The sequence below is a fragment of the Myxine glutinosa genome, chromosome 2 (assembly GCF_964187855.1).
Source record: "Myxine glutinosa chromosome 2, kmMyxGlut1.1, whole genome shotgun sequence".
Lineage (NCBI taxonomy): Eukaryota > Metazoa > Chordata > Myxini > Myxiniformes > Myxinidae > Myxine > Myxine glutinosa.
Genome location: NC_136262.1, coordinates 51,723,731 through 51,745,842, shown reverse-complemented (window position 1 = coordinate 51,745,842; position 22,112 = coordinate 51,723,731). Strand labels below are relative to the sequence as shown.

General features: G+C 48.6%; 1 long non-coding RNA gene across 1 annotated transcript in view; it reads right to left on the bottom strand.

Annotated features, from left to right (window-relative positions):
• Positions 1-2,353: 2,353 nt before the first annotated feature.
• LOC144891030 (uncharacterized) overlaps positions 2,354-22,112 on the bottom strand; it is a 34,990-nt gene continuing 15,231 nt past the window's right edge. The window contains exon 4 of the long non-coding RNA XR_013622664.1: positions 2,354-3,530. This is a non-coding gene — a long non-coding RNA (uncharacterized LOC144891030). The remainder of the gene's footprint in view (positions 3,531-22,112) is intronic.

Below are 22,112 nucleotides of genomic sequence, written 5' to 3'. Positions count from 1 at the left end.
TAAGTGATAACTGTGCCCGGGGGGAACTGATAATGTGGGGGGGGGGGGGGGGGGTTGAGTTATCTGGTTTGTTTCTCCAAATTGGCCGGCAAAGAAAGTTTTCGCTGGGTTCAAACTTTCTTTCTTGAAGGGGGGGAGTGTTACATATTTATGTGAATGTATGTGGATTACCATTCAGGTCTTTGCTTATCCGTGTGTAGTATATTAAGGGTTGTTGTGATTGGAGGGTCAGGAGCCCTTCTGAACAAGTGGCCGGAAACGGAAGTGACCGGAAACGGAAGAGGAAAAGACACGAGGGAAAAAGGACGAGGACTTTTTCTTCCTCGCCCCGCTCCGACGAAAGGTGGGATTGATTGAGCCGTGTGGAAAAGCGGCGTTCCCGAGCCTGTCTGGCGAGAGGAGTTACCGGGACGGATACCTGCCCGGTGGACGTCAAACTGTCGTGTGGCCGTGCACCGACCCAGCGTTTGGCGCCGTTCGTGACACCGTCTAAAAAGACGCGTACGGGTCGCCCGTTGGGGCCTAACACACCTGGCAAGCGGCGTGGGGCTTTTGGCTTGCTTTCCCGTACCCGCTTCGCGTGGCCACGAGGGGCTGTAGCCGGGGTGCCTGGTACGATACCTGCCCGGTGGAAACACGTCCACCCGGGGTTCGTTCAACCGCCCGAGTGCGGCGACGCCGACCATCATCTTGGTCAGGAGGGGCCCAGAGACATTGTGCGGGACCGAGACCAAAAGGGGGTTGTGAGTACTCACCGGGACACACATATATAAGATGGCCATCTTACTCATAGGGAAGTGCTTGTGAATTGGGAATTGTTGATGGTTGTGTATGGTTGATTGCTCGGGGAAAATCTCCGTGGTTGTGTCCTTGAAATTGTATGGTATCATTACCATTGAAATATATCCTTGAACGTCAGTTGTCTCTTGGGTGAAATTCATATGGATTGCGTGGCGAAAGCGCATATATAATACAGCTTTCTGGCGAAGTTCCTCTCACGGTCCGGGGGTCACCGAGACCAGGTATTCACCGAGGGGACCACGTAACACAGGGAAGAACACAAGGAACTGCAGAAACTTCCAAGAACGCACGAAATGCCGTTTGACGATCAATTGTTAAAAATTTCCTGGTGAGTGGTGGAGGACCCCCAGACCCCCCTTAATCCCCCCCCCCCCCCGTCTTGAAATTCCTGGATCGGCCCCTGGAAAGGGTATTACAAGTCTGCACCCTTTACAGTCCAGTATTCCTGTCTGCATGTTTTCCAGTGCAATGAGGTGTAGCTTTTAATTTATAAACAGCAGGCATTTTTTTTCCTTTATGCACTTAATCGGGGAGCAGTATGATGCCAATACACCGCCCAAATAAAGGTTCGTCAGAAAAACGTGTTGCATGCAATTGGAACACGATCGCCCGTAAGGCACGATTACTCTGCTTGTTTTTACAATGTGTCAACAGACATGTATAGGTTAAACAGCACATATCAATGTGAAGCTTATGTAACGTATCATGTCGTCCTGATGTTACTGATGTGGTGGAGGTCCATATACTCTTGGCAGTGTTGTGGTGTTCATAACGCTTTAAGGTGAGAATGAATCTTGGACGAGTGGCCTCTCCTTGTGAGTGTGCATCACTCAAGGAAGGTGATTTTGGCGGGACGTTGAATGTAATTTGATCAGGATGCCTGCGATAACTCGCCTACTCTTCATCAACCACATCATGGGATGTTTAACGTCCACCAACTAATGCTGGAAAATTGGACAGCCGGCTTAACATCCATCCTAGGGACGGTGCAGTTTGTGTGCAACACCTCATCTGCGAAGCACCAATGTGGTAGTTTATATTCGAGCAGAGAATAAACCCAGAAGCGACCAAACACCTAATTCCTATCATATAAACAAAATAGTGAAATGTATGATGTCAGTAGAAATGTAAAAAAAATAAAAAAATACTAACACTGAGGCTGATAACTTTCATATATTGCAGGTATCTTTTCCTCATGACGTTATCTCAACCTGATTAGACCACGCCCGTGCTTGGCTGATATTATGTTGTCATGGCAACCATCTCAGTAACTTGGCTTGTGCAGCGATCTTTAAAAAACCGTTGAATATTTAGCTTTCATATTGCAGATATCTGTACCACCAAAAAGGGGTGGGACTGAGAGTATCAGCTCTTTATGTCACAAACTCTGCATTGAAAAGTAAAAAGGATGTTAATTGTGTCTCTGAGAGTTGTAAGTATCCTGTTCCGAGAACATTCTGAACGCTAAACGTAAGACATGGATCTATCTTTGCGAAGGCAAAATTAAAAAATTCCTTCTGACAAGACATTATGAATTGTGCAGACAAACTACTCGAAATAAGAACGTTTATTGAAGGCAGGACGAGTAATTTGCGATACATTTTTTTGTAAATTCATATTTTATTGATTGATCAGGGTGGAGATATCAATGTGGTTTGATATACACAAATCTTTAGCAATTAGTCCGAACCTTGTGCCTTTAAAATAACACTTTTGGAACAGGAAAGTATTGAGGGGGAAAATGATAATAAGAATAAACTAGAACGCCACTCAGTGGAGCGCATACTCCCGCCGTGGGTTTAGTTGGAATAATAGGTTTTGTTTAACATCCCCTCTCCCCAAAACAATAAATGAAAAAGAAAGTAGGCCCTAACTGTCAGAGAATTTATTTTGATATATCTTGGAATTGGAGGAGAAAAACATCATTTAAGAATAAGAATAAAAGCTTTAATGCGGTAAAACAGAAAAAAAATTACCAAAAAAAATCCCCAAAAAAATTCCTGGATCCGGAATAATATCCTGAGCTTCACCAAAAACTAATCAATTCTTCCTTATCCCAAGGGCAATCATCCCACCAACCTTCATCCAAAGCCGTTCAGAACTTTTCCAGATATCTTGTTCACAAACACACGAACACACACACGCACACACACACACACTCGGACGGAATGCATTACTCCCTTGTGGGAGTAATCAAAACATTAAGTTAATAACTCACTTTTTCAAATAACCCGAAGTGATATAAGGATAAATTTGGGGTTTCACACCTATTGCAGAAGAATGTAAAAAAACAATTACATCTTAATAATATGCTAAATAGACAACTATAGGATGGACTCGATTTTATCAATAACACCCTCAATTTATATGTATGTTATGCTTTCCATGAAGAATGATAACTCCATGATGTCCTGCTTCTTCTTCATGTAAATGTGTACCTTCTCATGTCCGCAATCATGCCATATTTGCCCTCCTTTACACCTGCATCGTTGCTCGAGGCTCCTGCAACACACACACACACACACACACACACACACACACACACACACACACACACACACACACACACACCGACACACACACACACCGACACACCGACACACCGACACACCGACACACCGACACATACACACATACACACACACACACAATTTCCTCGTGGGGGTGGGGTGGAGGATTTTTGTGTGCCCATGAGCTGACCCTGGCTACCCAAAGCACATACAACAAGACTAGGGTGAATATTGTGCCAGGGGTGTAGAGAATTGTATAGAAATCAAAGAAATGAATGAAACCGACATAAACACACACACACACACACACACACACACACACACAGTCACACACAGTCACAATTTTGTGTGTGTGTATACAACCAATCTGCAATATATGAAATATCACGTGTTTACAACTAATACAATGTTTATCATAAAAAACTTGAGTGTGCTCCAGCAAGGCAAAATATCGTTGAAGTGTGTCCCAAAATAATATTCAGGTGTACAGTATGTCCCAGAAAACATCACTTTGTTATTTATTTTTGTTGCATTTTATATCCCAACAAGAACAACTCTGGCCCCTCTCACTCCAACTCTCTCTCTTTCTTCCCTCCCCCTTTCTTCCCATTATTGACAACATTTCTGTGCCCGTTTGTTAAGAACCATGCTAAAAGTAAATAATAATAATAATAATTCATTTATTTTGTATAGCGCTTTTCATGAAGCCCAAAGGCGCTTTGACAGAGTGCAAAACATAATGCATAACAAAACATGAAAACAACAATTGCAAAAAGACAAGAATCAATAGGGAAATATTTAAAGCAAAAGGAGGGAGAAGGAGAAGTGATAGTCAGGGGTTAAATGCTGTGGGTTGAATGTTGAATGCAGTGCTGAACAGGTGGGTCTTTAGTGATGTTTTGAATGTGGTGAGTGAGGAGGAGTCTCTGATGGTGTGAGGTAGTGAGTTCCAGAGGGTGGGAGCAGCGATGGAGAAGGCCCTGTCCCCCCAGGATCTGAATTTGGTCCGGATGGGGGGGGGGGGGGGGTCAGGAGGTTGGTACCAGCAGAGCGGAGGTTGTGGGTGGGAGTGTGTCTGGAGAGGAGGTCAGCCAGGTAGGATGGGGCCAGGTTATGGAGGGCTTTGTAGGTCAAGAGGAGGATTTTGTACTGGATTCTCTGGGAGATGGGGAGCCAGTGAAGCTTGTAAAGGACGGGGGTGATGTGGTCACGGGTCCGGGAATGGGTGAGTAGACGGGCAGCGGAGTTCTGAATGTATTGGAGTTTATTGGTGATTGTTGAGGGTGAACCATAGAGGAGGCTATTGCAGTAGTCCAGACGGGAGGTGATGAAGGCGTGGATGAGGGTTTCTGCAGCCGTGGAGGAGAGGGATGAGCGGAGACGGGCGATGTTTTTCAGGTGAAAGAAGGCTGTCTTTGTGATCTGTTTAGTGTATTTGTCGAAGGAGAGGGTTTGGTCAAAGATGACGCCAAGATTCCGGATGAGAGGGGAGGTGGATATTGGGATACCGTCGATGTTGAGGGCAAAGTTATGGGTGGATTTTGTGAGCGTTTTTGGGCCAATGATGATTATTTCAGATTTATCACAGTTAAGTTTGAGGAAGTTGATTTGAAGCCAGGATTTTATTTCAGAGATGCAGTTTGTCAGGATAGAGTGGGTGTCGGTGGAGACGGACTTGGTGGAGATGAAAAGCTGGATGTCATCGGCGAAGCAGTGGAATTGGAGACCATGACGGCGGATTAAGTGAGTGACCGAGGGGGGACAGGTAAAGGATGAAGAGGAGGGGGCCAATAACTGAACCTTGGGGGACACCTTGGGGGAGGGGAGCAGTGGGGGATTTGCAGTTATTGATGGAGATGAACTGGCGTCTGTCAGAGAGGTATGATTTAATCCAAGAGAGGGCAGTGCCGGTAACGTTAAAGGTGGATTCAAGTCGGGTGAGGAGGATGGTGTGATCGATGGTGTCAAAGGCAGCGCTGAGGTCGAGGAGGACGAGAATGTTGAGGTTGCCAGCATCAGAGGAGAGGAGAAGGTCGTTGGTGATTTTGAGGAGAGCAGTTTCAGTACTGTGGTTGGACCGGAATCCGGATTGGAATGTTTCATACAGGTTATTGCCAGGGAGGTGATGTTTGAGTTGAGCGGCTACAGCGCGTTCCAAAACTTTTGACAGAAAGGGTAGGTTGGAGATGGGTCTGAAGTTATTTAGGGTGTCAGGGTTTAGACCAGGTTTTTTTAGAATGGGGGTAACAGCAGCAATTTTGAGGGATGGTGGGACGATGCCTGTAGACAGGGAGGAGTTTATTGTTGCAATGATAAGTGGAGAGAGAGCAGGGAGGGAGGCCTTGACAAAGCTGGAGGGGATGGGGTCAAGAGTGCAGGTGGCAGTTTTCATTCCTATGAGGAGTTCAGAGAGGTCAGTAGGGGAGACCGGGGAGAATTGAGACAGGGGGGAGGGGGAGCGGGTGCGGCGGTGGTCAAGCTGTTGTAGATGTTGTCAATTTTGCGTTGTAAGAAAGAAAGGAAGGAGGTGCAGTTGTCTACTGTGAATGACTGGGTGGTGGTGTCCAGGGGGCGGAGGAGTTTGTTTATTGTCGAGAAGCGTGCTTTTGGGTTCCCGTAGCCAGAGTGGATAATTTGAGAGTAGTAGGCGGAGCGGGCGTGGGAGAGGGCATCTTTGTAGTGTTGTAGGTGATCCTTGTAGGCTTGGGAGTGAACTGTGAGACCTGTTTTATTGCGGAGTCTTTCAAGTTGGCGAGCACGAGTTTTCATCAGGCGGAGTTCAGGGGTAAACCAGGGAGCAGAATTGGTGAAAGAAACTGTTTTGGTTTTTACAGGCGCAAGCTGGTCAAGGCAGGAGGAGAGAGTGTGGTTGTAGTAGTCAGTGAGGTCGGAAGGGGTGTGGTCAAAAGGTCAATGAAGGGAGAAGTGGACATTTTTTCAGAGAGGGTGGATGAGAATGAGGTAGGTGAAAGAGCGTAGGTTAAATAATGATGGAACGACGTTTAATTCACAATCTAACGAGGTTCTGTCATCTCATGATATGTGATGGATTACATATGGCAAGACAAATGATAAAAAAAACATACAAGGTCATTTGTAATGGAATATATATATACAGTATATATATATATATATATATGTATATATATATATATATGTATATATATATATATATGTATATATATATATATGTATATATATGTATATATATATATATATGTATATATATATATATATATATATATATATATATATATATATATATATATATATATATACACATATATATATATATATATATATATATATATATATATATATATATATATATATATTGTGAATGAGACCGCGGATAAGGATGTTGATTTGCCGAGCGGATGGCACCGCGGCCGAACAGTTACCCCGACTAACCCGATTCCCGAACGTTGGCTGGATCGCGCCACAGATATTCAATAGGGAAAAGACAAAGGCGACACGGATGTGAAGAAGAAGAAGAAGACAAAAAGGTTGGCAATACTACTAAATTTATTCCTATTATATACACGCTCAAAAGTAACCAAGGAAGAAGGAAAGATAAGAAAATAATTTACAGAAGATATTAGAGACACAGTGCAACGCTAGCTTATACGAGCTTAATTAATACCCAGGGACAAGACACACAGAACAAACTCACGTACACAAAGGATGGAAAGGCAGGAGGTGGATGGCTGGAGGGAGAGGAAGGTCCAACGGATCCTGCAGCACGATCGGCGCATTTAGCAGCCGCCATTCCTTCGCGGCCCTGCTCAAAACTGCCGTCCAGGCCCCAAGCTGCTGTTGTTGCTGCTGTGTGGACGTCGCGCGCTCTTTTCAGGACTCGTCTCTCTCGTCTTGTCAAAGCTCATCTGCTTCTGTAAAAGCTCATCTGGTCCGACCACTTCTGTAAAAGCTCATCTGGTCCAACCACTCAACTCAACCACCACACTCAACAACTCAACAACGTCTCTTGGTCCAACCGCTGCACTCAACAACTCAACAACGTCTCTTGGTCCAACCACTGCACTCAACAACTCAACAACGTCTCTTGGTCCAACCACTGCACTCAACAACTCAACAACGTCTCTTGGTCCAACCACTGCACTCAACAACTCCCCTTGCTTAGTGCGCGTGCGCTTTTATAGCGCCTCAGGCGATCAAGCTGCCGGCCTTCAGGACACGCCCATCGGTCAACTCGCCTCGGCCCTGATTGGTCGGCACGGCCCTCTGGCTCCGCCCTTGATGACGATGGGCGGGCACGCCCTTCTTCCCCGAGCTGAGCACATGCTTAATGGCGGCTTTGGGGCGAAATCAGCAACCCACCGCTGTAACAAACCTGGCAAACTGCCCAGTGCAGTTGGCAATGGAGACTTGGAGGGGATGTAGCTGGAAATGGAGATTTTGGGAATGGGAATGAAAGGGAATCTATCTTGTTTCACTTGGTGCAATGGAGTGTCATCTTAATGGAAGACAAGGCCTTACCCTAATACACATAATAAAGATATAACTATCAACAAGGGGGAAATCTATGATTGGCTGACGTGTATGCTTTATGGAATTAACTACGGGAACGCCATTTGACCTTTATACAACACTGGAGTGAGGAGGGTCCAGAATAAAGCAATAATAATAAAAAAACACACAAAAAAAACACAATCCTCATATCCACAACACTGCACCCTCCTCCTCTTAGGCACGTCCCGGGCCTATAACTTTAACTTAGTGTGACACGTCGGTGTAGTTCCCTCTACTTTTAAACTGACCCTGAATGCGACAGCTTTAAAACATAAATAAATATGTCCCGCTGCTCCATTGCACCCTGCCTAACAGATTCATGCCCACAGCTAACCGAATTGCGGAATGGTCTTCAAACTATACACTGACGGTGGGGAGCATTATTTACAATGGCTCTGCTTTTATTTACAAAACTAACCCAGGACCTGTGATTGGTCTTTTGGGGGGGGAGAGACAGTCTGCTCTGCATCGACGCACCATGAAAGCACCCAAAACGCACCAACACACCCTCAAGCACCAATCGGTGCACAGTCATCACTGTCATCAATAAAAATAAACCAACAACCCCTAACCCTGCAGGTGGTCTCTTGCTCTTCGGCTCCCTCTGCTGGCTATTATTATTTTCCTGATGTTGTCATCTTCTTTGCTGGCGGCCTATTTGCACTATTAAAATGCACCCAACGTGTCCATTTTTATTTTATTTATGGCCCACAAGGGGCCGACTAGTGTGGTTCACCTGTGGGGCATCGGTGCCCTGTGATCAAGGTCCGCCAGCAAGATTTTGGGCCTTCATGGCCGGTTCCAGCAGAGGGGCCATGCCCCAACCCATGGGGTCCATAAGTGGTGCTCGGCCACAGACATGGGGTCCATAATGTGGTGCATCGGTGCAGACAGCTGGTTCTGGGAGTTCCGGGGGCACAATGGCGGACTCATGCACGCTCCCCTCGGCGCCCAGTGGCGCACAGGTCCTCATGTGGGAGACAAAAGGGGGAAAAGACAGATGAGCGAGGGGTAAGGTCACAGGGGTACACATCAAACAAGGCAATGCAAGGTGAAGTGCGTACGGAGAGCGAAGTGAGAAAGCTCGTCCCTACCATACGTCACCCCCCTGTCACCTACACTACCCTTGCCCTTACCCCATATTTACAAAATCTACACCTTACAAATTCGGCGCTACTGTCACGTCTCCCCATATTTCCCTTATACCAAATTCGTCGTCTCCACAATCCCTCTATCCAAAATTTGCCATCACCCAATTCATCATCAATCCTCATAAGGAGGGAGAGATGGAACAACGAAGCACAATGTCACACCCACGTCATGATGCGTCTCACAATCCAAACATTTGCATCAAAAATAATTAAAACAACCTGGCATGGTGTGGAGGTATGTCATCCCAGGTGAGTGGATGTAGATGGTGCGAGGAGATCTTCATCCTAACTATCCTCTAAATGATTTTAACACACTTTACACTACCCGGGGTCTTTCCCTGCCAATCCATTGGCCAACTTACACTATGGGTTCTAAAAAACCAATTCCCATTGACCAAACTGTGGTGCTTCTCAATTTGGGGTCTCACTCCCCCGATTCAACTCCCTGTGCCCTTGCACAATTTCAGGACTGGGGCATGTAGCTCTCCCAGCAGGTCCACCCACCTGCACACCTCCACCACTGCAGTTGCCACCCGAGCTTACCTAGCTCCTCACCCTAACCTATCTAATTGGGGAAGGCCCCTCTTGGGCCTGTCACCCCTTGGTGCCCTCTGGCACTGGGCTACCCGGGTCCGTCCTCCGGATCCTCGGGCCCCATCCACAACAACACTACCGGCTCCCAGAGCCCACCTGCGGCCTCACCTGGCCGACATCCTCACAGTGGTGGAGTGCCCAAACCAACTACACACACTAACAGGCTACACGCCCAGCCATTTCCACAACACTAATGCACCCATCACTACACTCCTGTGCAACTACCCGCACCACAGATGCCAATATCCAACCACAATTTACCTGTACCCTCTACCTAACACTTAAACTACCCTCCCCGGGTATTCGTGATGGGGGTCCATCCTTCCCCCATTCACACCTTTGCACCATCCACTCCACTCCACAGTTTCCCCCATACTCACTCCACGACCATCCATTCCAATACTCCATATATTCCACACTCCATGTATTCCACACTCCATGTATTTCACACGACCATTCTCCATACACCTGTTGTTGCACACCTGTGCAATCACACCTGGTGCCACCTGCACCCTCCTTCCTTCCTGGACCATTTGGTCTGCACAATACTCATCACCATCACTCACTCAAACACTGCTCCATACACCTGTTCAGTTGCACACCTGTGCAATCACACCTGTTCACCATACACACGGCATCATCTAATCTACCTGGTGCCCTGCTAACTTAGTGCTCCCCGTCTTCCCTTTAAACTAAGCACATACCACGTCATTATCATCCAAACTACCCTCTCTATGTCCCCAGCTACCTGTCCAATGCAGCTACCTAACCTTACCGTTACCTATTGTCAATCTCTACGTCCCTACACATTATCCAAACCCTCCCGGGCTAGTTTTCACTGCCTTAAACCCCATAAAACTAGTGCTCCTTTGCCCCCGGTCTGTGAGAGATGGCAAAGTTGCCATTCCACCACATCGGGCATCTTCCACTACCAATTTGGCTCATCCAATTGCAACCACTCAAAAATTTTCTATCCTAAAATTTCGAATCCAAAAACACTATCAGTATCACCCTCATCACAGTCCGCTTTATCTGAGCCTCGGTGCGTCGTCACATCATTAAAACTCGGCTTCGCAAAGCCGAGCAATTAATTCGGGTGGTTTGGTCGCCTGTAGTTGGATCCGTCCGGCATTCACGACTCTGGGGAGGAGGCATGCTCGGGCCGAGGTTCCACGCATCATCGCGGCTCGGTACCTTGCGGTCCCGGGCCCGATGGCTGAGGCTCGCCCGGTCAGAACCCCGTCCCCGCCAGGGGGCACCGGTCCACTTCCTCCCACTCGCCCTTGAACCGGACCGGTCGCCTCGCCCGACAAGGCCCGGACTCGACCGTGCAGGGCGGGGCCAAGCCCGAATCGGCAACGACGCTTCGAAGAGAAGCGACGCAGCATCGATCCACACCGGGCCTGGCATCCAACAAAGCACACCGCACCTCGAGTGCTCGCATCGGCTATCCGTCGCCCTAAACGCTGCCCCGTTCAATGTCGATGCTTTACTCGCATGCCCACACGCACACGCGACCCTTTTGACACTCACAAAACCCGGCGTTCCAACGCCATCCGTCCATTCCACTAACGCACTCCCTGTTACACACCACACCTCTCGCGCACATTCGCCGTTCGCACACTCCCTTAACACACCTCGCGCACGGTCTTGCACACTCTCCCTCGGTACGTACTCCGTACCACTCACCATGGGCGTGCACCCTTGCATCCACCCACTAACGCACTCAGATGGGCTCTCCCACACCCGCGCCCCGACCAACTCAGGTGTGCTTCCTCGCACACGTTCCACCACCACCACCTTACTCTCCGTGTCACACTCACCCTTGCACGTACACTCCGTATTGCTCTCACTCCCTGTGTCACACTCCGTACACCCTGACGTGCATTCTCGCTCACACTCAGTATCACACTCGCGCTTCGTAACACGCTCACCCCTTGACGCACACTTATTTTTCACACGCGACCCTTCACCAACGCCCGGGTGCTTCCTCGATCCCAATCGCGCAACAATTCTCTTGTCGTCAAACATCCTCCTGCAAAATCTCCCCGCACAATACACAGCACGACTCACCAGGGGGATCCTCCTCCTTCGCTCCAACACCACCTGCAAACTTTCATTGGTGTTATTAAGCACAGCATCGTGATGTGAGCAGGGACTTTGCACATTTTCCATTTCTCCCTGCAATTCCCGGGCTACCTCCGTCATCTCTTCAATTTTAATTCCCAGCACTTCTTTTTCTTTATTCATCACGACGACCGCTGGCTTTATTAAAATTGCCTCTTCTACCTCAACGGTCGCCGGCTGCCCTTTTCCCCGGGTTGCGATTTCTACCCCGGTCCAGTTACCCGTGCTTTTCTCAACTTCGTTCAACCAGTGCTCCTCGACCCGCGTTACCTCCTCGTGCACCCTTGGGACCTGCTCGCTCAACCCGCAGTCTCTGTCCCTCTCCGCTTCCCTTACTTCATATGCGACTCTGTCCCTCACCAGTCCCTCATTTACTTCTTTGGCCTGGGTAGTTATGTCCTTCAATTCGTCCCCTTTTATTCTATTACAACACCCTTCAATTAGATTTCCCAATTTTTCTCTCCGAGCCCTCCTTTCGTCCCTCATTTCTTTAATTAGGCCCCTCTGCAGCTTGAGGGACGCCTGCATTTGCGTCATAAATTGCTCCATGAGGGCCTGCATTTGGGCCATCCCTCCCACTTGTGCAGCGGGTGCGGCCGCCGTAGCCATGTGCGAGGCGCCATTTTGCACGCCTGAAACCTCCTCAACCACCTCCTCATTGTTCTCCTCCCTCTGATCCTGGGTTACTCCAAACCCCTCTTCTAGTTCCCCCACCGGCATCCGATCGCCTTGACTAGCCATGGCGCGATTTCAAAATACGGGTTTTTCTTTAAAACAAATCAAATTTCAGCAGCTTGTAATTTTGAGCGCGTTAAGCGCGCTTCAGGTCCAACCCCGCTCCCGACACCAATTGCTACGGACCGTGGATATGGATGTTGATTTGCCGAGCGGATGGCACCGCGGCCGAACAGTTACCCCGACTAACCCGATTCCCGAACGTTGGCCGGATCGCGCCACAGATATTCAATAGGGAAAAGACAAAGGCGACACGGATGTGAAGAAGAAGAAGAAGACAAAAAGGTTGGCAATACTACTAAATTTATTCCTATTATATACACGCTCAAAAGTAACCAAGGAAGAAGGAAAGATAAGAAAATAATTTACAGAAGATATTAGAGACACAGTGCAACGCTAGCTTATACGAGCTTAATTAATACCCAGGGACAAGACACACAGAACAAACTCACGTACACAAAAGGATGGAAAGGCAGGAGGTGGATGGCTGGAGGGAGAGGAAGGTCCAACGGATCCTGCAGCACGATCGGCGCGTTTAGCAGCCGCCGTTCCTTCACGGCCCTGCTCAAAACTGCCGTCTAGGCCCCAAGCTGCTGTTGTTGCTGCTGTGGCTGCCGCTGTTGCTGCTGTGTGGACGTCGCGTGCTCTTTTCAGGACTCGTCTCTCTCGTCTTGTCAAAGCTCATCTGCTTCTGTAAAAGCTCATCTGGTCCAACCACTTCTGTAAAAGCTCATCTGGTCCGACCACTTCTGTAAAAGCTCATCTGGTCCAACCACTCAACTCAACCACCACACTCAACAACTCAACAACGTCTCTTGGTCCAACCACTGCACTCAACAACTCAACAACGTCTCTTGGTCCAACCACTGCACGCAACAACTCAACAACGTCTCTTGGTCCAACCACTGCACTCAACAACTCCCCTTGCTTAGTGCGCGCGCGCTTTTATAGCACCTCAGGCGATCAAGCCGCCGGCCTTCAGGACACGCCCATCGGTCAGCTCGCCTCGGCCCTGATTGGTCGGCACGGCCCTCTGGCTCCGCCCTTGATGACGATGGGCGGGCACGCCCTTCTTCCCCGAGCTGAGCACATGCTTAATGGCGGCTTTGGAGCGAAATCAGCAACCCACCGCTGTAACAAACCTGGCAAACTGCCCAGTGCAGTTGGCAATGGAGACTTGGAGGGGATGTAGCTGGAAATGGAGATTTTGGGAATGGGAATGAAAGGGAATCTATCTTGTTTCACTTGGTGCAATGGAGTGTCATCTTAATGGAAGACAAGGCCTTACCCTAATACACATAATAAAGATATAACTATCAACAAGGGGGAAATCGATGATTGGCTGACGTGTATGCTTCATGGAATTAACTATGGGAACGCCCTTTGACCTTTATACAACACAGGAGTGAGGAGGGTCCAGAATAAAGCAATAATAATAATAAAACACAATAAAAAAACACAATCCTCATATCCACAACAATATATATATATAGATATATATATGTATATATATATATATATATATATATATATATATATATTGTTACGGTTTTAGAACCCACACTTGTGTAAATAATTACTTGTAAATATCCCATTATTAAAAGGTTAAAGGTTGCACCCCTAGTTAGTCCACAAGCAACATGTAGGCCACCATAGGAACTCAGTTATTTCATTATTATGTGTTTTAGATAAGGCCCTGTTTCCAATAGTTGAATATGCGTTGCATCAATTAAATAAGAGTAGGTCCCCAATCCAATTCCGGCCATTTTGCCAACCTCTCTCTCCCAGTGATGCCATTATGCACCTCTGCCAGCAGCAGCCGCCTTAGCGTTCGTTCAAGCCGCCATTAACCATGCGGTCAGGCCGGAGGAAAAAGGGAGCGAAACGCCAAGAACAATGTGTGGCCTGTCAACCAGCCGTCAAAGGCATGGCCGGTAAGCCCCCACCAGCCAACCAGGGCTGAGGGAATATCACCGGCGGGCGTGGCTTTATGAAGTGCGGAGTGATCTTGGCTCACATGATATAAGCGCGAGCACAAAGCCCTTTTCACGGACTGCGCAGAGGGACTTCTTTCGGAGGACTTACGCGGTGTTGGAGGCACGCACATTTGCAAAGAACTTTTACAAACGTGTTGGAGGCGCGCGCATTGAAAGGACTTTGAGAGGGAGAGCGTTTAGCGCGAACGTACAGTTATTACGTACGAAGCATCCCAGCTCACATTGAACGATATGCGGAGCTGCCTGCCGGGTTTCGCGCACTGGACTGGAGTGGACCGGAGCCTGGACCCCATCGCCTGGACCATCTACCTGGAACTTCCACCCTACCAGCTACAATCCCCATGTGAGTGTGTCTGTTTGTCTGGGGTCCTAAGTTAAGACTGTTTTTAAGACTGCCCTGTGTCCTGCTTCTTCTTCTTCCTCTTGTACATCCCTTTCATTTCCTCTTTCCTCCTGTATGTTTGTAATAAATTGCCTTGTTCTTTCTTGGTTTCCTCTAATCCGATCGCATCCATCCTTTCCCTCAATTGAGTACCTGTGGCACAATTAGGAACCGCTACAATTGGGTTTAGCCTTTGTTAATAGCTCGGATCGCGGATTGCTAACCGCTCGGCATTATCCATCTTATCCGTGGTTCAAGCGGGAGTTATTTCCCTGCTTTACGGTTGGGTTAGTAAGTAGGTATTTGGGACTACTTTGACCAATGACCCTAGCTAATACCGACCGGAAGGAGCGTTATAACTTCTAAGGACTCGGGACGGCCAGCTAAAAAGACAAGGGGATTAACCCCCCCCTTGATAAGGGGAGAGCCGTCCCCTGAGATCCGCAACAATTGGTGTCAGGAGTGGGATTTGGACCCGAACCAAATTTTTTATAGCTGGAAAAATTTGGTCAAAATTTCGAGCGGCCGAAATTTCTTATTAACATCTAAATTTGAATCGTGACATGGATAACCAAGGCGATCGGATGCCGGTGGCGGAAAATGAGGTGGTAGAGGAAGGGTTAGAGTCAACCCAGGACCCCAGGGAAGAAGTGGGAGTAATGGAGGAGGGAATGGAAGAAGGTGCGGTAGTGGGGGTTGCAGGCGCACAAAATGGTGGTGCCTCGCACATGGCGATGAGGGCCGTGCCCGCTGCACAAGTGGGAGGGATGGATCTGCAGGACCTCATGGCGCAGCTACAGGTGGTCATACAAATGGAGATGGCAAAGAATAGTAAGCAGATGGAAGATAAAATGGATGCTCAGAGTAATAAACTGGGGGAGCAATTGGGAAGCCAAATTGGGGGATTGAGTAAGCAGATGGGAGAAATGAGGGCCGATAGTGAGGGAATGGAAAATAGAATGAGGGAGCAATTGGGATGTCAAATTGGGGGGTTAGAAAGTAAATTTGGGGGATTAGAGCACAAATTAGGGGGTCAATTGGAGGACGTGGATGACCAAATGAAAGAAATTATCGAGGGGCTAGCGAGGGGGCAAGCCAAGTATGAGACAAAGGAATTTGAGAGGGAAATTGACCGCAGGGTGAGGCAGGAGGTCGCATTTGTACGCAACGAGGTAACACGGCTTGAGAAGCACGGGGAAAGCGAGCCTGAGCAAGGCATAGTTACGTGGACGGGTATAGAAATCGCGACCCGGGGTATAGAAAAGCCGACAACCGCGGAATTGGAAAATTTCATTCCAACCCCAAAACTACCGCCAAGTTGTCCTCTTCTGTAGACCTCTCGACGTCTACGAAATGCCTTCCCTACTGTTATGGTCCGACCCTCCAAATCCTTACCATTCCAATTCTTCTCTGCCTCCCTGGCATCTCTTGTGCTTGCAAACGTGACAAAGCCGAACCCTCTTGACCGTTGCGTTTCCCTGTCTTTTACCACCCGCACTTCCACCAGCGGCCCATATCTGTTGAAGACAGAGGTCAGAACTTCTTCCTCTGTGTTGAAGTTCAGTCCCCCTACAAATAACTTGGAACTTGTGTCGCCATTCCGAGCTGGGATGGTGTTATTTCCCCTGCGGGGCTCTTTATCCCCCCTCGGGTTACCATAAATTTGCCCCCTGGCCAAATCATTCCCGATAATCACAGATACTCCCTCTACAGGAAGCGTGGCTTGTAAACCGACGGTGACCGGTCCTGACACCAAATCGGATTCCAAATGGATGACATGAAGTGGGGCACTAACACAGCCACCGATCCCTTGTAACCGAACACTATCACCAGTTGCGGTACTCTTTGACAATGGCAAAATGCCTTCAAGCATTAAGGATTGATGGGCTCCTGTGTCCCTCAAAACCCTAACCGGTCTTGGGTTAGTCAAGTCTCCCTTGAGGGAGACAAACCCCTCATAGATAAATGGGTGGTAACTCTTCTGTGGGCGATTTCTTATGCTAGCCATCGCATTCGGAGTTGTAATAGTCGGACTCCGCTCTGGGTTGTCCCTTTTCATGAGGTAACAACTGGACATCAAGTGTCCAGGTTTCTTGCAAAAAGCGCAAGTAGGCCCGGAGGAAAAACTCGTGGTCTGCCTCGGGCCCCCCAAAAAATAAGTTTGTCTTGGGCCCGTAGCCCCCTGATTTCGAACCGTTCGGGTATCAGCGTTGTCCCCATAATCATCTCGAGGCCGCCGCCATGTATTGTCGTTCTCCGCACCTGCTGTTCCACACCTCCCCTGCGGAGATCTAGGCGAGGAGTTAGGTTCATGGACCCCTATCCGGTGTGTTAAGGCATAATCATCGGCCATGGTGGCTGCGTCCCACAACTTCGGTACTTTCTTTTCCTGCAGGTACACTTTGATGTCCTCGTGGACACACTGTTGAAATTCCTCCACCAGCATCAGGTCATGCAATGCTTCGACGTCATTCCCGACTCCTTTTGACTCACACCACCGATCAAACATGTTTTCTTTCACTCTGGCAAACTCCACATGGGTCTCACTCTCCCTCTTCCTGGCATTCCTGAATTTTTGCCGGTAAGCTTCCGGAACCAACTCATAGGCTTTGAGGATGTGCTTCTTCAATACCTCATAATCTGCACATTGGTCCATTGGTAGCGCCGAATAAATCTCTTGAGCTTTTCCCACCAACACACTTTGCACTAGTATGGTCCAGGCCTCCTCCGGCCAGTTTAACTGTCGAGCCACTTTCTCAAAGTGTGGAAGAAATTTTGCGACTTCCTTTTCACTGAAGGGTGGAACCAGCCTCACATGTCTGCCCACATCCCAGGTGTTCTGGCTAGGTGTCGAACCCGTCAGCAAGGGTGGTACCTCTCCCCATTCTCTCATTAAATCCAGCTCCTTGAATTTAATCTCTTGCTGAAGCGCCAGATCACGTTCCTTCAACTCCCTTTCGGCTTTTCTCTCCTCTGCTTCGAGTTCCCTGGCAGCTCTCCTCTCCTCTGCTTTTCTCCCTTCTAACCTTTCCTGGAGTTCTCGTTCCACTCTCCTTTCCTCTGCTTGTTTCTCTTCTCTCCTCTCTTCTGCTTTCCTTTCTTCTTCTGCTAACCTTTCCTGGAGTTCTCGTTCCACTCTCCTTTCCTCTGCTTGTTTCTCTTCTCTCCTCTCTTCTGCTTTCCTTTCCTCTTCTGCTCTTTCCTTTTCTGCTTTCCTTTCTTCTTCTGCTCTTTCCTTTTCTGCTTTCCTTTCTTCTTCTTTGATCCGTTCCTGGCTCCGTAATTGCAACTCCAGTTTCCGGAGCTCAACGTCTTCTGGTTCTTCGGGTAGCCACTGCCAGGATAACTCGTCCCATGTTCCTAATCGCACCATAGACTGTATCACCGTGGTCTGCAACTCTGCCTTCCTCAAATTAGTTCGGACCTCCAAGTTAAAATGTTTGGCCAATTTCAAGAGGTCTGACTTTAGTAACGCTCGGAACTGTGCCTCACTCGGGGTTACCGCAAAGTTCTGTGCCACAAACGCCATGGTGCCTATCGTTAACACTTGTTAACCTTCACCCAAGACTTTACCCCCAATTTCCCCAAAAATTTACCAATTAATACTTAATTAAGAAATTTTAATTAATAAAAATATTATTTTATTATTTTATACAATTTTAGATCCCGGACGTAGACCCAATTGCGAATCCGCAAATCGTAATCCCGGACGAGCCCCCAATTCTGTTACGTGGTCCTCCCGGTGACTACCTGGTCTCGGTGACCCCCGGACCGTGACAGGAACTCCGCCAGAAAGATATACTATTTATGCGCTTTCGTAACGCAATCAATATGAATTCCAATCAATCAGACACCCCACACCAAGGATCCGGAACAATCAATGATATATTCCCCCAAGGAATCAACAATCAACAACCATCAACAATCCACAATTAACAATCAATCACCAATATGATTAAGATGGCCATCTTATATATGTGTGTCCCCTTTCCCCACTCCCGACCCCTTGGGTACTCACGACCCCTTTGGTCTCTGTCCCTCACAATGTCTCTGGGCCCCTCCTGACCAAGAGGATGGTCGGCTTCTCCGCACACGGGCGGTTGAACGAACCCCTGGCTGACGTGCTCCCAAATGTGCACGTCACGTACCGGGAACAACGGTTGCAGCGCGCACCTCCTTGCCAAGCAACGTGGGCAAAGCAACGCGCGGCTTGTCCAGCGCGCGAGGCCCAAGGTGCGACCCGTACGCGTCCTTGTAGACGGTGAGGCGAACTGTGTAGGACGCTTGGTTCCGTGCACGAACCCACGGCAACTGGATGTGTCAAGGGGTAATTCCTTTCGCCAGATGGGTTTCCCAACGCAGCGTTAGACGCAGCTCGATATCGATACCCCTCGAAGATGCTCGAAGAAGAAGAAGATCGTCGCTTCTCCAGGACCTCGTGTCTTTTTCCTTCCGTTTCCGGTCTCCTTTTTCCCAGAAGGGCTCCTGACCCTTTAATCACAACAACCTTTAATCGACTACACATGGATACGCAAAGACCTGAATAGTAATTCACATGAATTCGTAACAATATATATATATATATATATATATATATATATATATATGTATATATATATATATATATATATATATATACATACATACACAGAGGGGGGAGGTTAAGCCCCTTTGCCCCTCGGGTTTTCGTGTCCACGAGGCCGAGTCGCCACTCCCGCAGCGAGCGTGGAAAAGGGTATCGGGTCGATGCCACACGTACCTTTGGTACCCACGCTGCCATGAAAACGGGGACCGGACCTCGCACAAGCCACGCTAATCGAGTACGCCAAGCAGTTTGCGTATCACATGACTCGTGTCATTACTTTTATTGAACCCGATTCGAGCGGTTTTGTTTGTGCGATGCTAAGCCAATAGTGAAAGGACAGGAACAATCAAATAAGAGGAAGAACACGGGTTTCTTTACTTTGTACAGGGCGAAGAGACACAGAGCAGGCACTTAAGCGGTCTTAACTTATCCCAAGACAAAGGGCCCACTCACTCACGCAGGGAAAAAGGAGGAAGAACAAGTTCGCACGCCAAACGCGCCTTGCCAACGGTCGCTCCCGGACAGCTCGCCGGGCGTGGCCCTCTGGTGGTCACGGCACGTATGCAGGGAGCCCAGGTAGGAGGGTCGTCGGCGTAGGTGGCTCCGGGATGGATCGTCTCCACAGCGCGCGATTAATACAGCAGCAGAGCGCAGGGCACAGGGCACAGGGCATGGGGAATTCGTGTACAGAGAGGCTATAACAAGCAATTCAATTCAAGCACTCCAACTTGTTCAGGGGCTGGGCGACTCTGACGCGTTCTACTCGATTCTCTCCGATTCTGTCTCTGACCGATTCCCTGCTTGTTCGGGGAAAACTCTCACGCTGGGAGCTCGGGGCAGGGTTTTATGTGGCCCCTCCCTGGCCTTACGAGAATGTTCCATGCCCCTCCTCTCGTTGCCGTGGTGAGTCACTCCCCTCAAGCTCTGATTGGCGACTCGCTGCTTACCAGCCACTCCCCCTGCAGCTCCTCCATTCACCCTTGCCAGACTTGTTCCAGGCCGAGCACATGGCATTCTAGCCCAATTCAGGCCTACTCACTGGCATGCTCAACGCAAAACTAAACACAGGAAAGGAGACTACGCTTACATTTACTAAGAGATAACTGAACTACAGCGAGGCTACATGTTGTGGTGCATCTACCTACGAGGGGGGTTATCCTTTATTCATAAAACCACAACACTGCACCCCTCTCTCACCAGACTCGTCCCGAGTCGACCCCAGCAATGGAACGACTGGTAGAGCCTGGCATGCAAATTTAACCATTACTTTTAAATGTGACACATAGGTGTAATTCCCCCTAGCATTTACTCTGACCCATGTGTGCGACATTTTTAGCACTAAATATGTCCCTCCTATTGCGTTGAGCAGCTATCTAACAGATTCACACCCACAACTACCCGAGTATTTTCGGAATTTTCAAACTACACACATAGCCGGTGGGCAACATTCTTATATTTACATGCACAGAACTTACTTTATTTACAATGCTATGACCCAGAACCTGGACTTTAGGAAGAGAAAATTGGAGGGGCGAAACAAAACAAAACACACTCATAAATGGCACTTGCTGCTTGCATCTTGCATCTTGCGTCTTTTGTGTGCGGCTAACAAAACCGGCTGGCCCTGACCGGCAAACAGGCCATTTGAAGCATCAGGGCCATCTAATCTTACACATCATCGTCATCCCTAGCACACAATAGTAAATAATGCTTTTATTTGGCCAGCAGGGCCGCTCCCACGTGGTCCAACTGCGTGGCATCAGTGCCACTCAAACAAGTAGTCATACAAAGATGATTGCACTAAGGTGCAAGATGATTTTGCAGCAGGATGCTGCACAGCAGAGGTGCGAGGCCACAAGGCTTGTGGTCCATTAGTGTGACAAGGGTGCAGCAAGGTGGTTTTGCAGCAAAGTGCTGCACAGATGTAGCAAGGGTGGAGCAAAAGGACTGGCAGCAAGGTGCTGCACAGTTCAGCTGCACAGGTGTGATGGTGCTGCACAGTTTGGCCTCCAAAATGGTCCTGGGGCAGGGAGGGAAGACAAGGCACAACAAGCAAGCGGAAAAGACACAGTGGCACATGAAAAACAAGGTGACCAGGCACCACCATGCCTGGTGTGGTGCAAGGGACGCGGAAGAGCGAGCAGAGCAAACTTGTCCCGAACCGTCCATACCCCCCACCGCTGGCTACACTACCCTAGCCCCCTATGTATTTACAATCTGTCTCTACATCTTGTCTCCCATATCCCCCTCTATGCCAAATTCTTCTCCAAATCCCTCCCAGGAAGGAAGGGATGGAACAAAACAATGTCTCACTTACGTCATGATGCATCTTACTACTCAATCAGCCTACAGAGCCTCGGTGTGGAGCTCGTCCTCCTCGGTGAATAGCTGTGTATGGTGCGAAGGGATTTCTCATCCTAACTACACTAATAACATTACTCATTTAAACTACCCGGGGTCATACCCTGCCAATCGGCCTCTTTAAACTATGTGGTTCTAAGAACCCGCATTCCCATTGCCCACGCTGTGGTGCCCTCCAAATTTGGGTCTCACCCCCACAAATTTTCACCCTGTGCCCTCGCACAATTTCAGGGCTGGGTTGTGTGGCTCCACCAGCAGGTCTACCTACCTGCGCACCTCTGCCACTGAATCCGCCTCCCAAGCTTGCCTGCTCCTCGTGACTACCTAACCGGGGAAGGC